Source organism: Peromyscus leucopus, chromosome 9 (genome assembly GCF_004664715.2).
Source record: "Peromyscus leucopus breed LL Stock chromosome 9, UCI_PerLeu_2.1, whole genome shotgun sequence".
In the NCBI taxonomy this organism is placed as follows: Eukaryota; Metazoa; Chordata; class Mammalia; order Rodentia; family Cricetidae; genus Peromyscus; species Peromyscus leucopus.
The window spans coordinates 47,274,613-47,288,195 of record NC_051070.1 but is presented as its reverse complement, the minus strand read 5'-3'; the positions used below and the strand labels follow the sequence as shown (position 1 = coordinate 47,288,195).

Genomic DNA, 13,583 nt, shown 5'->3' with positions numbered 1-13,583 from the left:
TTTATATGGCAGAGATGAACAGATAGAAAATAAAGGATAGCCTGGAGAGGGCCTGGAACCGATTCCAACGAGCCCTGTCTCTGCATCAGGGTATTTAGAGAGATGCCAAGGGGTGGAGCAAAAGACCTCCTCCCCCAGCACAGCCAAGTGCAGACCATCTCAGACACCTGCACTCAAGCCCATGGTCCTAATCATCCTCTATGTGGACCTGCTGGGTAAAGCCACGAGGAACCCAAAAACAGGCTCCCACAGAAATTGAGTCCCCAGAAACCTCATTTGGTTGATTGCCAAATTGTCTTTATGCCTAGAGACAATGGATTTCTGTGGCGTTCGCCTGGCAAGCCTCTGGATGGGACAGGATCATCTTCCTTCTGGGACTGCTAAACAGAGACAATAGAATGCCAGATACAGGCAGTCAGAATATACCATTAATCCCGTGGACACAGACAGCTCACTGGTGGCCAGTAACTAACTGGGCTGGGCTAAAGGTCTCTGTTCTGTAATTCATTGCCCATCTGGACACCTCCCTGTAGTCTCTCAGAACCAGGACATTCACATTACTCTTGGGGGGACTGAAATCATCACGATGGAGGGACTCCTGAGAAGAAAAGCAATTAGTAATATTTCTGCTCCACTGCAATTTATTATTTCTGGTGTTGAGGCTCAGATTCAACTACGGCAGGAGCAAAAGCCCTTAGCAGTTAGCACTTTATATTCTTTTGTTCTTCTGTTCTGCTAATAAGATACTCCCAAGTTGCCTAAGCCCAGAGAGCATACATACATCACATTTGGAGATCGATTTTGTTTCAGTAAGTCTTTTACAATTCTCCCCAGCCTCCCCAGACCTTGAGCGACCAACAATGAGCTGTGAGAGCGATGCTAATTGCTTTCCCCTGGGGTCAAGCATCTTCCTCGCAAACCATGAATCCAGTAGCCACTGAAAACCCAGAGGAAGAATTGACAGCCAGGCTTACAAGAGGTCTAATTGAGCTTTTTAAACATTTAGCTCTAATGCAAATTTGTTTGCAATCGATTTTTTTTTCTCATCTCTTAACATGTCCTGAAGGAAATAATTGCTGTGACTATGTAGACTCAGCTTATTCATTATCACTGTGGACGTGAAGCTTCCTTCCCAGAATCTCCGAGAAGTTAAAACACATCTCCCTCCCTCCCGCCCTCCTTTTAACATAAGGGGTAAGTCACTGAGGCTTTTTCAAAGAAGCCTGATGGCTCTGTGCAGAGGTTGGCATGTGCTGGAGAGAATACCGTGAAGATCAAAATTCCCGTCTCTATCCGGACGGATTTGCGTAGGTCCCTCTCAGGGGAGGAGGCAGACAGAGCAAATAGGTTGAACCTGCTATAGCACTGAGAGGAACCTCTCTAGATGTTAGGTTTAATTCCACCAAGCAAGAAAAACTGAAGACTACAAAACTGTATTTGTGCTGGGAGAACGATGCGACATGCATAGACCCTCCAGTTATCATGTCTTTTCCAGGCGACTCCAGAGGTTCTGGGTGGCTCGATGATCATGAAATTTTTATTTTTTGAGAGTAGCCCAGGCTGGCCTCCAACTCAATACGTAGCTGAGGGTGACCTTGAACTCCCCTGATTCCCCTGCCTCCGCTTCGTGAGTCTGCTTCATGTGGTGCTGGAGGGCTAAGTCAGGGCTTGCTGCGTGCTAGGTAAGCCCTCTGCCGACTGAGTTACATCTGCAGGCCCTCAGGTAGTTTTAAAAGATGTCTCAAGCCCTTTCTTCAAAATATGAAGCCAGGTGCCCTCTGCCTGGATGGGAAGCAGGCCTAGCGATTCACTTCAAACAGAATGTAGTGAAAGTGATGTCATGTGACTTCCGTGCATTGGTCACAGAAGGGTGGCTTTCTACCAGATTTCTCTCTCAGGTCATTTTCTTCTGGCTGTTACAGTGGGAAGAAGAAGCCAGCTCGGAAGACAGGTGTGTCTTGGTAAAGTGGTTTAATCTTGGACTTTTTCTTGGTGGATAAACAGACTACCGATAGAAAGATTGAGAGTTTGAGGTTATGTGTTTGCCAGCTCTGAGGAGGAAAGGTTTGTCTCTGTGATTGGCTTGTTCCAAGAGGACAGACAGTACTAACTTGTAACTCATCCATCACCAGATGAAAATCAAGGAGTTGGAGGACTCTCTTGGTGGGGTCTGCCTTGTTAGCAGCTTTAGCTGCAGGAGGAAGGTCTGTTTCTCCTCAAGGCACACCCCAGGAGAAGCCGACCACCATGTTACCCGCCCCCACTGCCTGACACATTCTTACTAGGAGTGCACTTGTTTAAGAAACACAGTGGAAAGCTGGGCGTGGTGGGGCACACCTTTGATCCCAGCACTCAGGAGGCAGAGGCAGGCAGATCTGAGTTTGAGGCCAGCCTGGTTTACAGATTGAGTTCGAGAATGGCCAGGGCTACACAGAGAAACCCTGTCTGGAAAAACCAAAAACCAGGAAAAGAAAGAAAGAAAAAGAAAGAAAGAAAGAAAGAAGGAAGGAAGGAAGGAAGGAAGGAAGGAAGGAAGGAAGGAAAGGAAAGGAAGGAAGGAAGGAAGGAAGGAAGGAAGAAAGAAAGAGAAAAGAAGATTGACCTGGAACTGACCAGGCAGCCCAGATTGACCTGGAACTGAACAGGTAGCCCAGGCTTACCTGGAACTGAACAGGTAGCCCAGACTGACCTGGAACCAACCATGTGGCCCAGGCTGACCTTGAATTCATGGCAATCCTCCCACCTCAGCCCTCCCCGACAAGCGCTGGGATTATAAGTGTGAGCTATCCGGCCTTTAAGACATGGCTTCTTAAACTTTTCTCACTCAATATTTTTGTTTTAAGGTATTTCTATTTTCACTAAGTATAGTGTGTTGGGTGTGGTGTGTGTGTGTGTGTGTGTGTGTGTGTATTCGGGGATCTGTGGAGGCCAGAAGAGTGTCAGATCCTCTGGACCTGGGGTTAAAGGCCATTAAGAACACCTCACAAGGGTAATGGGGTGTAGGGTGAAAGGACCAGAGAATGAAACAAGCACACCCTGCCCTGAAACCAGAGCCAAAGAAACACATTCTGTCCCTGACCAACTCAGCATGAAAACCACCCAATCCCTGAGCACAAAATCCAGCCAATCTCTGAGTTTGTCCAAGCTCAGGGGTTGAAATCTGAGCAGTTCCCACCCCGAAAATCTTCATCTGGAAAAACCCCACTCCTATATGAGCCCGGTACCAGTTGGGCGCTGCCTTTTTCCACCCTGGCAGAGGCAGCCATCCTCCTCCTGGATTCCTCCCTCCCAACAAGTCTCTTGAATGAGGTTTAGGTGGGACTTTCTTTCTCTGGAGTGGTGCAGAGAAGTAACAACTTTGGCACGGGAGCAAGCGGAACTGTAACACTTTCCCTGGGGAAATCTTCCCTAGCCGAGCAGAGTTGTTACACTCTGGGGGACCTGAGAAGAACTATATTGGCTTGATGGGGAGAAGAACTGTAATCACTTCCATGGGGAAATCCTTCCCCGGCCAAAGCAGAGTTGTTATATCGGGGAAACCGTTCCCTGGGGCAGGACTGTAAGGGACTATGCTTATAGTGACTTTATGGTATTCCTTGGCTCCAAACTGCCAGGATCCCTTTCCGGCAGAGCTGCCTAGAAACCTGGAATGGGAATGATTGTTGCCTGGAAACCTGGGACTAGAACAATTGTTGCCTGGAAACAGCTGCATCTAAGAAAATAAATGTTCTCACTCCAGGACTGTCTGGCCAGAGGGACCTGAATCAGCCAAAGTTTGGCTGAGCATGAAAAAAAATGACATATTGATAAATGGAAACTGATTAAGACTCCTTTTTTAACAAAGCCTTTTAATAGCTAAATAAGTCAGATCATTTAGTATAAAGTCCTCAAATCGTTGTAATGCAATAATCCCTGCTATAATAAAACAAAATAGCTACTACCATAGGGACATTCAGTATGTATGATACTAAAGAATGTGTGTCTGTGTGTGGTGATGTGCACATGTGTGTAGGTGCATACACCTGTGTGGAGGTCATAAAAGGGTATCAGGTGTCCTCTACCACACTCCACTTATTCCTTTATGGCAGGGTCTCTCCCTGAACCTTGATCTTTTTTTTTTTTTTTTTTTTTTCAGCTAAGATAGAAGCCAATAATCCCCCATGTTCCCCCTGTCTCCATCTGCCTCAGTGCTGGGGTTACAGGGTTGTTTGTGCAAAACACCCAGCTTGTTATGTGGCGCTGGCATCTGAACCTGGGTTCTCTGCAAGAGCAGTACATGCTCTCAACCACTTAGCCACCCCTCTGGCCCTCTTCATTTTACATCAAGACTCCACACATATTTGAGGGAAAATATAAAATGTTTATCTGATGACCTCCACTTTTATCTATTTTCCTGACAAAGATGTAATTTTTGTTCATCTTTATGGCTGAATAAAACTCCATAGTCTATACAAGCCACATTTTCTATTCCTATACATATTGTCAGGCACATAGGCTATATTAGAAATTGGCTGTTGTGAAAAGTGCCATGATAAACACAATTAGCAGGTGTCTCCACTTAGATTCTCCCAGGTGTATACATGAGTGATAAACCTGGTAGTTTTAGTGGGGTTTTTTTTGTTTGTTTGATTTTATTTTATTTATTTTTTGAGGAGACTCCACGCTGGTTTTCATTCCCTCTAACTGTGTTGATGGGCTCCTTTTTTCAGGGACCACACCTTTAATTCCAAGATTCTAACCCTGACATTTCAAACTCTTCATAGGTTTTCATATTAAAGACACATAACTCAGCTGGAGAGCTGACTCAGTGGTAAACAGTGCTTGTTGTGTTCTAAGAAGACCGGAATTCAGATCCTCACAACCATCTGACGCCCCCTAGTGACCACTGTGTGCACTGTACTCACATGCACTTACCCACACGAAGACACACACACAGACAGACACACACAGATACACACAGACACACACAGATACACACAGACAGACACACACACACAGACACACACAGACACACACACACACACACACACACACACACACACACACACACACACATCTATGGGTGGTGGTGGTGGTGGTGGTACCTTTAATCCCAGCACTTAGGAGGAAGACATAGGCAGATCTTTGTGAGTTTGAGGCCAGCCTGGTCTACAGAGAGAGTTTCAGGACAGTCAGGGCTACACAGGGAAATCTTGTTTCAAGAAAACAAAACAAGATCTTTTAAGAAGAATAAGAGGAGGAGGTGGGGAGGAGGAAGTGAACATACGAGGAAGACTATTTGGGAAGAAGAGAACCAGCTGAGGTGAAAGGGAGATCAGAGAAGGAAATGGCAGAGAGGGCAAATATGATCAAAGAATGTTATATACATGCATGCAAATGTCATAATGAAACCCATTCTTTTGTATGATGAATCAATACTGATTACAATGGCTTAATTTGGTTGTCAACTTGACATACCTGGGAAGAGAGAACCTTGACTGAAGAATTGCCTCCCTTAGATTGGCCATTGTATGTTTCTTAGTTGATGATTGATGTGGGAGGACACTGCCCACTGTGGGCAATGCCAACCCTGGACAGTTGGTCTTGAGGTGTATTTAAAAAGTCAACAGGAGCAAGACACTAAGCAGTGTTCTCCTTGGGTCCTGCCGCTGTTCCTGCTTGAGTTCCTGCTGTGACTTCTCTCAATGATTGACTGTCCTTGGAACATATAAGCCAAAGAAACCTTTTGCTCCCCAAATTGCATTTGATCATGGTAATAGTATCAAAGTATGACAATATTACATACATATTACAACAATAATAGCTATCAAACTATGCCATTATTAATAATAATGCACAAACCAAACCAAAGCATAATTCTTGGACTAACAATACCATGTTACCTCAAGGATTTGCCTCAAATGTACAATTTAGAGCCTAGCCTTGCTTTGGAGTCAGAATCTGCAGCTAAGCGGCACCCCCAGGTGAATCCTCTGCCCGTGGTCTCTTTCCTAACTCCACTTCTGTGAAGCTTCAGGCTGGCATTCATCCTTCAGGTTCATTTTTTCCCTGGGAGAGAGTGGACAGTTCATTCATACATCCATTCGCCCGATTCATTTTGATGAGACATCCATTTGTTTGTAGGGCAGGGAAGCAAACAAACCAAGTTTTTAATTCTCCACTACTCTTAACAGTTTATGCTTTTTTTTAATCCGATTTTTCAACCGGTAGAACTGCTTTCCACTGACGTTTTCTCCACTTTCCCACGATCACAGCTATGGCATCCTGCAACTTTGCACAGCAAGAGAGATGCCAGAGAGAGTGGGGGAAACATTATCTCACAAGCAGGAGCCTGGTTACTTAAAACTGGAGTGGAAGAACGTCCACATGATCACACACCCACTGCTGGCAGCACTGACAGCCTGCTGCACATCTGCTCCATGATGATCCCGCGGCTCCCTGACTCGACTCTCAAAGCCGCTCCGCAAATCCCTGGGAAATTTCACACCATTTTAGAAACAGTGAGCTCTGATGGCAGCTTGTCAAGCATTGACTGTGCGTCTTCCCAGTTATGCCTCTGACAGGAACCCTTGAGGCATGCGGGGGGAAAATGGCAGAGGTCCAGTTATGATGATTAAGTCAAAACTCACTGCCATTTGCCACCAGCCATGGAGCCAGAGTCTTTTCATCTTTTAAGTTCCACTAATAGGCCCTTGGGCAGGAAGAGAGAAAGCAGGAAGAAGAAAAGGGCAGAAGGGGAAAGAGCATTACCATCACCACCAACCCCATTCTTTGTCGGTGAGGCTAGTTATTTCTGGATGCCTGTCTCTACTGAGAGCTTCATTTAGCAACCAGTAAAAGGAAAGCTAAAGCTCTCATTATTAGTGTGTGTGTGTGTGTGTGTGTGTGTGTGTGTGTGTGCGCGCGCGCGCGCGCGCGCGTGCGCGCGTTTGTAATACATGTGGGATATATGCCTATGAGTGTTCAGGTGTGCATGCCAATAAGTGTGTATGTGAATGTGGAGACCACAGCAAAGGATATCAAGAGTATTCCTCTATTGCCCTCCACCTTATTCCCTTGAGACAGGGTCTCTCACTGAACCAGAAGTTTGCCATTTTGGCTAGGCTGGCCAGCTGGCTAGGGAGCTCTAGAGTTTTCTCTGTCTCCTAACCTCTAATGCTGGGGTTACAGGCGTATGTGGACATGCTCTAATTTTACATGGGTGCTGAGGATTCAAACTCAGGTCTTCCTGCTCACAGAGCAAGCACCTTTACCCACTGAGCCATTGCCCCAGCCCAAGCTATTACTTAAAAATGTCAAAATGTTTCTTCTCTCAGAGGGCAGATTTTCAAAACAACTCTTTTCAGAGGCTGGAGGAAAGATTGATTTGTAAGACAAGATACTTTGTCAATTTTATAAAATCGTTCCTTTATTGACCATTGAGAATAATGTTGCTCTTCATGCATATGAGAAGGGGTGGGTGCTAGCCTACAATATTCTCTGTAATCTTATAAATGCACACAGATGTGGTTCAACAATATAGTCAGACTATTTATTGGTAGAGAAATTTTATTAATGAACTATACACCACTGTGTATCAGTGCTTTTGTCTTAATGAGTGCCTGCCACGAATAAATATCACAAACAGATCAATAAATATTTGTCAAATTAATAAACGAAATAATGTTCAGAAAATATCATCTAGACCCCCCCCCCCATCTGTCGAGGACTCAGCAGTTGGTTACATGACCAGGCACCACCTGCTCTCCCAGCACCGATGTTCTAGCGAAAAGGGCGAGCATTGATGTACAGCCTAGGTTTCATTGGCTTCCAGGATTGCTCAGTATTACAGTCTTTCTGAGTCAAGACTGTTCAAAAGCGGTGCTGAGGGCAGCAAACCTGTAATTGCCAAATGACTGTGCGGCTTAAAAGTCCTCCTGAACCAAACCAACGTTCACATAATGAGCTTGGTTAGTGAGTTTCGAATTCTAATGAAGAGCAGCCGGCGTCTGAAGCCCTAAAGGGTGTGTGTGTGTGTGTGTGTGTGTGTGTGTGTGTGTGTGTGTGTGTGTGTGATGACTTCTGAAGCACACAATACAGAAGTACATGCTTCAAAGAAGCTAGCTAAATGTTTTATGTTCCCTTCGTGCTCATTAGTAATTGCTCTCATTTCTCCTGTTTGTCTCCTTTTTTTTTTCTTCTTTTTTTTTTCCTTCTGATCATAAGGATGCAATTAAAATCCCAGTGCCTGGTGCTTTCTGCCAGAGAGATAAACAGTACCTGACCCCATGTGATCTGCTGCATGAATAGAGATCAGGATTTCATCTTAGAAGCAACTCGATTTTGGATGGTTGCTAAGGAGACTATTGGCATCTCAGTGTCCTGTGTGCCCTATTGCTTGGAAAGAATTACAGCAGCATCACCGGTTACTCTCCCACAGAGAAAAACCTAAAAACTCATTCGGGAAGCCAACATTTTGAGATTCCACTGGTCTCTTTTATTGTTTCGAGTGCTGCCGGCCTTGGAGTGTAACTCGTGAGCATATTGACATCTAAATGGGTATGCTTTTGGAACTGACAGCGTACCTTCGTTAGAGAATACATAGCGGACCAAACTCCGGGGACCAGAGTCCCTGACCTGGAGTTTTTGTCACAAGCCTACTGTGTTATTTGCGTCTCTGTTTTGTTTTGTTCAGAGAACCCCACCTCCTAACACTCAGAATCCAGACCAAGATCCCACCTCAGCCTTCTTTCTAGCAGAGCCATCAACAATGTTCTGGTGTTACATTAAGAAAAGAAAAGAAAAGCTGGGCGGTGGTGGCGCACGCCTTTAATCCCAGCACTCGGGAGGCAGAGCCAGGCGGATCTCTGTGAGTTCGAGGCCAGCCTGGGCTACCAAGTGAGTTCCAGGAAAGGCGCAAAGCTACACAGAGAAACCCTGTCTCGAAAAGCCAAAAAAGAAAAAAAAAAGAAGAAAAGAAACGAAAAAGCACTTTCCCTTGGTGTCATTAAGCAAGAGTGAGCCCAGCTGTGAATTCTCTGCTTCTGCCTCTGTCTTCTGTTGTGCCTTTCTGTCTGTTGTATGAGTCTAAACCTGTGACTGCCTGAAATCTGTCTTGTGAATCTGTCCCTATGTCTGTGTCTCTCTGTGTCCGTGTGTGTCTCTGACAAAGAGCTTTGCCCTCTCTTTTATTGAACAACACAAAAACATCAGCTGGGGGAAGGAATAAGAAATACAGGAATCTTGAGCAGAGTTTTACAAAGGATGAAGTCATTGACTCCAACTGACCCAGATAACAAACCATATACTGCTTTCAAGCATCAAACAGTATCCATATGTTACATCCAACATTGCTGTTGTTGTTGTTGTTGTTATTTTTCAAGGCAGAATTTCTCTGCCCTGGCTGTCCTGGAACTTGCTCTGTGGACCAGGGTGGCCTCAAACTCAGAGATCTGCCTGTCTCTGCCTCTTAAGTGCTCGGATTAAAGGGATATGCTACCACACAGCTAGAGGACATTAATTTTATAAGGTTGCTTTTGTTTAATTTTCTGTTTTCAGTAAATGATTATCACAACATACAAACACATGTGTTACTCATAGGTAAGTACTCGGGGCACTGAAAGTCTGTAACTTCAGAGTACTGCTGTGCATTCTAACTAGGAGGTCCCAGACCTTAGCATAACTGAGGCCATGATGGAAGTACCATTCAGGCCATAAAACTCAGCATGGAGACAGCACCACCTGGCCAAACAAGGACAGCAACCTAATTCATCCAAGTCTGGAGTTCTGGGAAAGTCTCTAAATGTACTTTCTTTGGGGCTTCTGTAGTTCACTTCTGGCTAACTGTTCTTGCTAACTGAAGTATGTCACCGCAGGATGTGGTCTTTATGCTTAAAAGCTCACCCTGAGAAAGGCTCAAAGTTACATTGGGATTCTGAACATCCAGAGTAGTCAGCAGCCAGCTAATAAAGACTTTCTATTGGTTTAAACCCGAGTCTGAGTAGTCTTCTCTAGTGGATACCCCACAAAAAGCATTAGCTTAGGTTCTAAATGTTGATTACCTGGGAAAACCTGGGTAAGTAACATGGTTGCATCTCTCTCTCTCTCTCTCTCTCTCTCTCTCTCTCTCTCTCTGGCATTGTTCTCTTAAAGGCAGATTAAATGAACAGGCAGAGAGTGGGCTAGCGGTCTTAAGTCTAGAGTGACCTGTGACCTCAAGGTGTTACTAACTCTGACTGTGAGGTTCAGTAAAAGTTCCAGTCTCTCTGAATGCAAGAGATGCTTTCATAATATGACGTCACTACATCTAACAAGCAGAACGGCTCTGAGCAAACATCCTCTTCAAATTCTGTTTTCTTATCCTAAAAGCAAAAAATAGCAGTGCCTTCCCGTGTTGTTCACAGGATTAAATAAGATAATGAAGGCAGCTGTCAAAAGCAACTTCTAAGCTGCAAGGTGGTGGCTGGCATCGTTTCTGATCTGACTTCTCCAGGGGACAGACTATGATGAATCTAGCAACTGGTACACTTGTTAAAGGGTCCCCGAGGATCAGCCCTCCTGGAAGGATTGAGAAGGAAGGTGGATGAGTAGGAGAGAAATGGATCTGTGAATGAATACAAGAGCCTCAGCCAACCTCCCCGTGAACTCTGAAGTTAGAAGGGCAGACCGTCCCTTCTATTGTCTATTGTCTATAGACCCTTCTAGCTGTTACCACTGAATGCTGGTGTCCAACCAACCCCATAATTCGTATGATGAGGTTCCATATACTCCAGTAGAACGTGTTTGGAGGTGAGACTGCGGGAAGTAGATTTAGATGATGAGGTCATGAGGGTGAGACCATGACGAGAGATGAGACTAGTGTTTTTTCTCCCTTCCTCTTTCTTTCTTTCTTTCTTTCTTTCTTTCTTTCTTTCTTTCTTTCTTTCTTTCTTTCTTTCTTTCTTTCTTTTTCTTTCTTTCTTTCTTCTTCCTTCCTTCCTTTCCTTCTTTCCTTCCTTTCTTTCTTTTCCTTCTTTTTCTTCTTCTTCTTCTTCTTCTTCTTCTTCTTCTTCTTCTTCTTCTTCTTCTTCTTCCTTTGGTTTTTTGAGACAGGGTTTCTCTGTGGCTTTGCTTTCCTGGAACCCACTCTGTAGCCCAGACTGGCCTTGGAGATCTTCCTACCTCTGCCTCCCGAGTGCTGGAATTAAAGGTGTGCGTGCCACCACTGCCCAGCTGAGACTAGTGTTTTCATAAGGAGAGGAAGGACCCTTGCTTTAGGTCTTTCCTAGAGAGCACACTGAGAAGGCAGCTACCTGCCAGCTAGGGAGAAGACACACTGATACCCATTGCCCCTGCTGTGTGTGTGTGTGTGTGTGTGTGTGTGTGTGTGTGTGTGTGTGTGTGTCTGTGTCTGTGTCTGTGTCTGTGTCTGTGTCTCTCTGTGTGTGTACCTATATAGAAGCATGGGAGACCAGAGGTTGGCATCTGGCTGTCTTCCTCAATAACTTCATTTCATTTTTTGAGACAGAGTCTTTCAGTGAACCCTTTTTGGTCTAAACTGCCTGGTCAGCAAGTTCCTGGGATCCGTCTCTGTCCTGGTCCCTGCTCTCTACCTAGTTCTGGGGTCGTAGATCCATGCCTCCAAGGCTGGCTTTTATATGGGTGCTGGGGTCCTGAACTCAGGTCCTATTGAGCCATCTCTCCAGCCTCAAACAACACTTGTTAATTCTCCTTTCACAGGCAGGATACACAGAGCCACACTGTTGTGGGGTATCTGTACACTGTGAAGACGTGTTGCTGTGATGGTGTAATAAAAAGCTGAATGGCCAATAGCTAAGCAGGAGAGATCTGTGGGACTACTGGGAAGATAGAGGATGCAGGGAAGAGGAAGGGGGAGTCACCAGCCAGACGCAGAGGAAGCAGGGCATGCCGGAGGAGAGGTAAAAGCCAGGAGCCATATGGCAGGATGTAGATGAATAGAAATGGGTTAATTTAAGTTATAAGGGCTAGTTAGAAACAAGCCTAAGCTAAGACCAAGCTTTCATTTAATTCAATTAATAAAGTTGCTGTGTCGTCGTTTGGGAGCTGGCTGGTGGGACAGAGCAAGACTCATTACACTACAGTACACACATGTTAGCCTTGATGACCTCTGCACCACGGAATCCCCAGGGACATGGTGAGTGGTGAGGCAACGAGCTCTTCCTTCCTTGATCACATCCATCCCAAGGAAAGATGATCTCTTTCAAGTCCTGGGGAGTCCGCGCTGTTCCCCTTTTGCAACAAAATAACATTTAAGGCTAGGAGCACCATGGTAATGGGCACTTGACAAACGTTCTGTACACTTAAAAGGGGACTAGGTAGCCCAGACTAGCAACAGGGAGACAATTGAAGGATTACCAGTTAAAGGTGCATATTTGTTTCCTCTTCTTCCAAATCCCCACTGGAAGGGTTCCACATGTACAGAGAGACACAAAGAAGATAGCAGAGGAAATGGCATGTGAAGAAAGAGACCCGTGTCATTTTAGAAGCTGGTGATGGGAGAGGATAAGCCTGGTTGGGTGTGGGGACACTTGTCCAGAGTTCTCAGAACTTGGGTGTCGAGCTGGAGTCTTGCCCATGAGTCTGAGGCCATCTTAGGTGTTATGGTTTGAACACAAAATGCCCTCCCTGGGCACCTATGTTGAACCTTTGTTCCCTGCCTATTGATGCTACTTTGGGAGTTGGTAGAAACATCAAAGGCTGAGCTGGAAGAAGTAGGTCATAGGGGTCATGCCTTTGAAACTGCACCCAAAACTGCAGAGTCCACGTCCATTTCCTCTGCTTTCCGTCGGTGGTTATCTTTCTTTTGATACCCAATCTCACTTTATAGCCTGGGATATTGTCTGACTTTTCTCATCACCGTAGTAGGATACCTGACATAACCAACTGAGAGGGCTTGTTTATCTTGGTTCACAGTTTCAGAACTCTCAGTCCAGAGACCCGGGTTTCACAGACCCTGGGCCTGTGATGGAGCCATACTCCCCTGTCAGCAAAAGCCTGTGGCAGAGGCTGCCATGGTGCCTGGGAAGCAGAGAGCAGAGAAAGGGTTGGGGACAGTTTTCAGCGCATGCAGAAGGAGGCATGCATCGATTAGAGATGTCGTCAACTACAAATAATGCAATGGAGCAAGCAGAGGCTTCAGTATGCACTGCTTTGGCTGCAGTAGAACATGATTTATGACATTAGTTCAGGTATGCACAAGATTGTCTTTCTACTCAGAAGTTCTTACCTTACATGTGGGTCTTGACCTCTTTAGGTTTTCATATCAGATCTCCTGTATATCAGATATTTACATTATGATTCATAACAGTAGAAAAATTACAGTTATGAAGTAGCAATGGAATAATTTTGTGGTTGGGGGTCTCCACAACATGAGAAACTGTATTAAAAGGACACAGCATCAGGAAGGTTGATTTATCGACTTTTGTTTTTCTTATGATCACAAGTGGATCTCTGTACCTTATATTGCATCTGCATTGAAGAAGCAATAAGTGAAATGGAAGCCTGTGGAGTCTCTCTCTCTCTCTCTCTCTCTCTCTCTCTCTCTCTCTCTCTCTCTCCTCTCTCTCTCTCTTTTGAGGCAGGCT

General features: G+C 45.2%; 1 long non-coding RNA gene across 1 annotated transcript; it reads left to right on the top strand.

Moving 5' to 3' along the window:
- The first annotated feature begins 1,868 nt into the window (after nucleotides 1-1,868).
- On the top strand, nucleotides 1,869-8,784 carry LOC119088573. The gene is made up of 2 exons (XR_005092243.1): nucleotides 1,869-1,951; nucleotides 8,206-8,784. It is a non-coding gene; the product is annotated as an uncharacterized LOC119088573 (long non-coding RNA).
- Nucleotides 8,785-13,583: the final 4,799 nt, after the last annotated feature.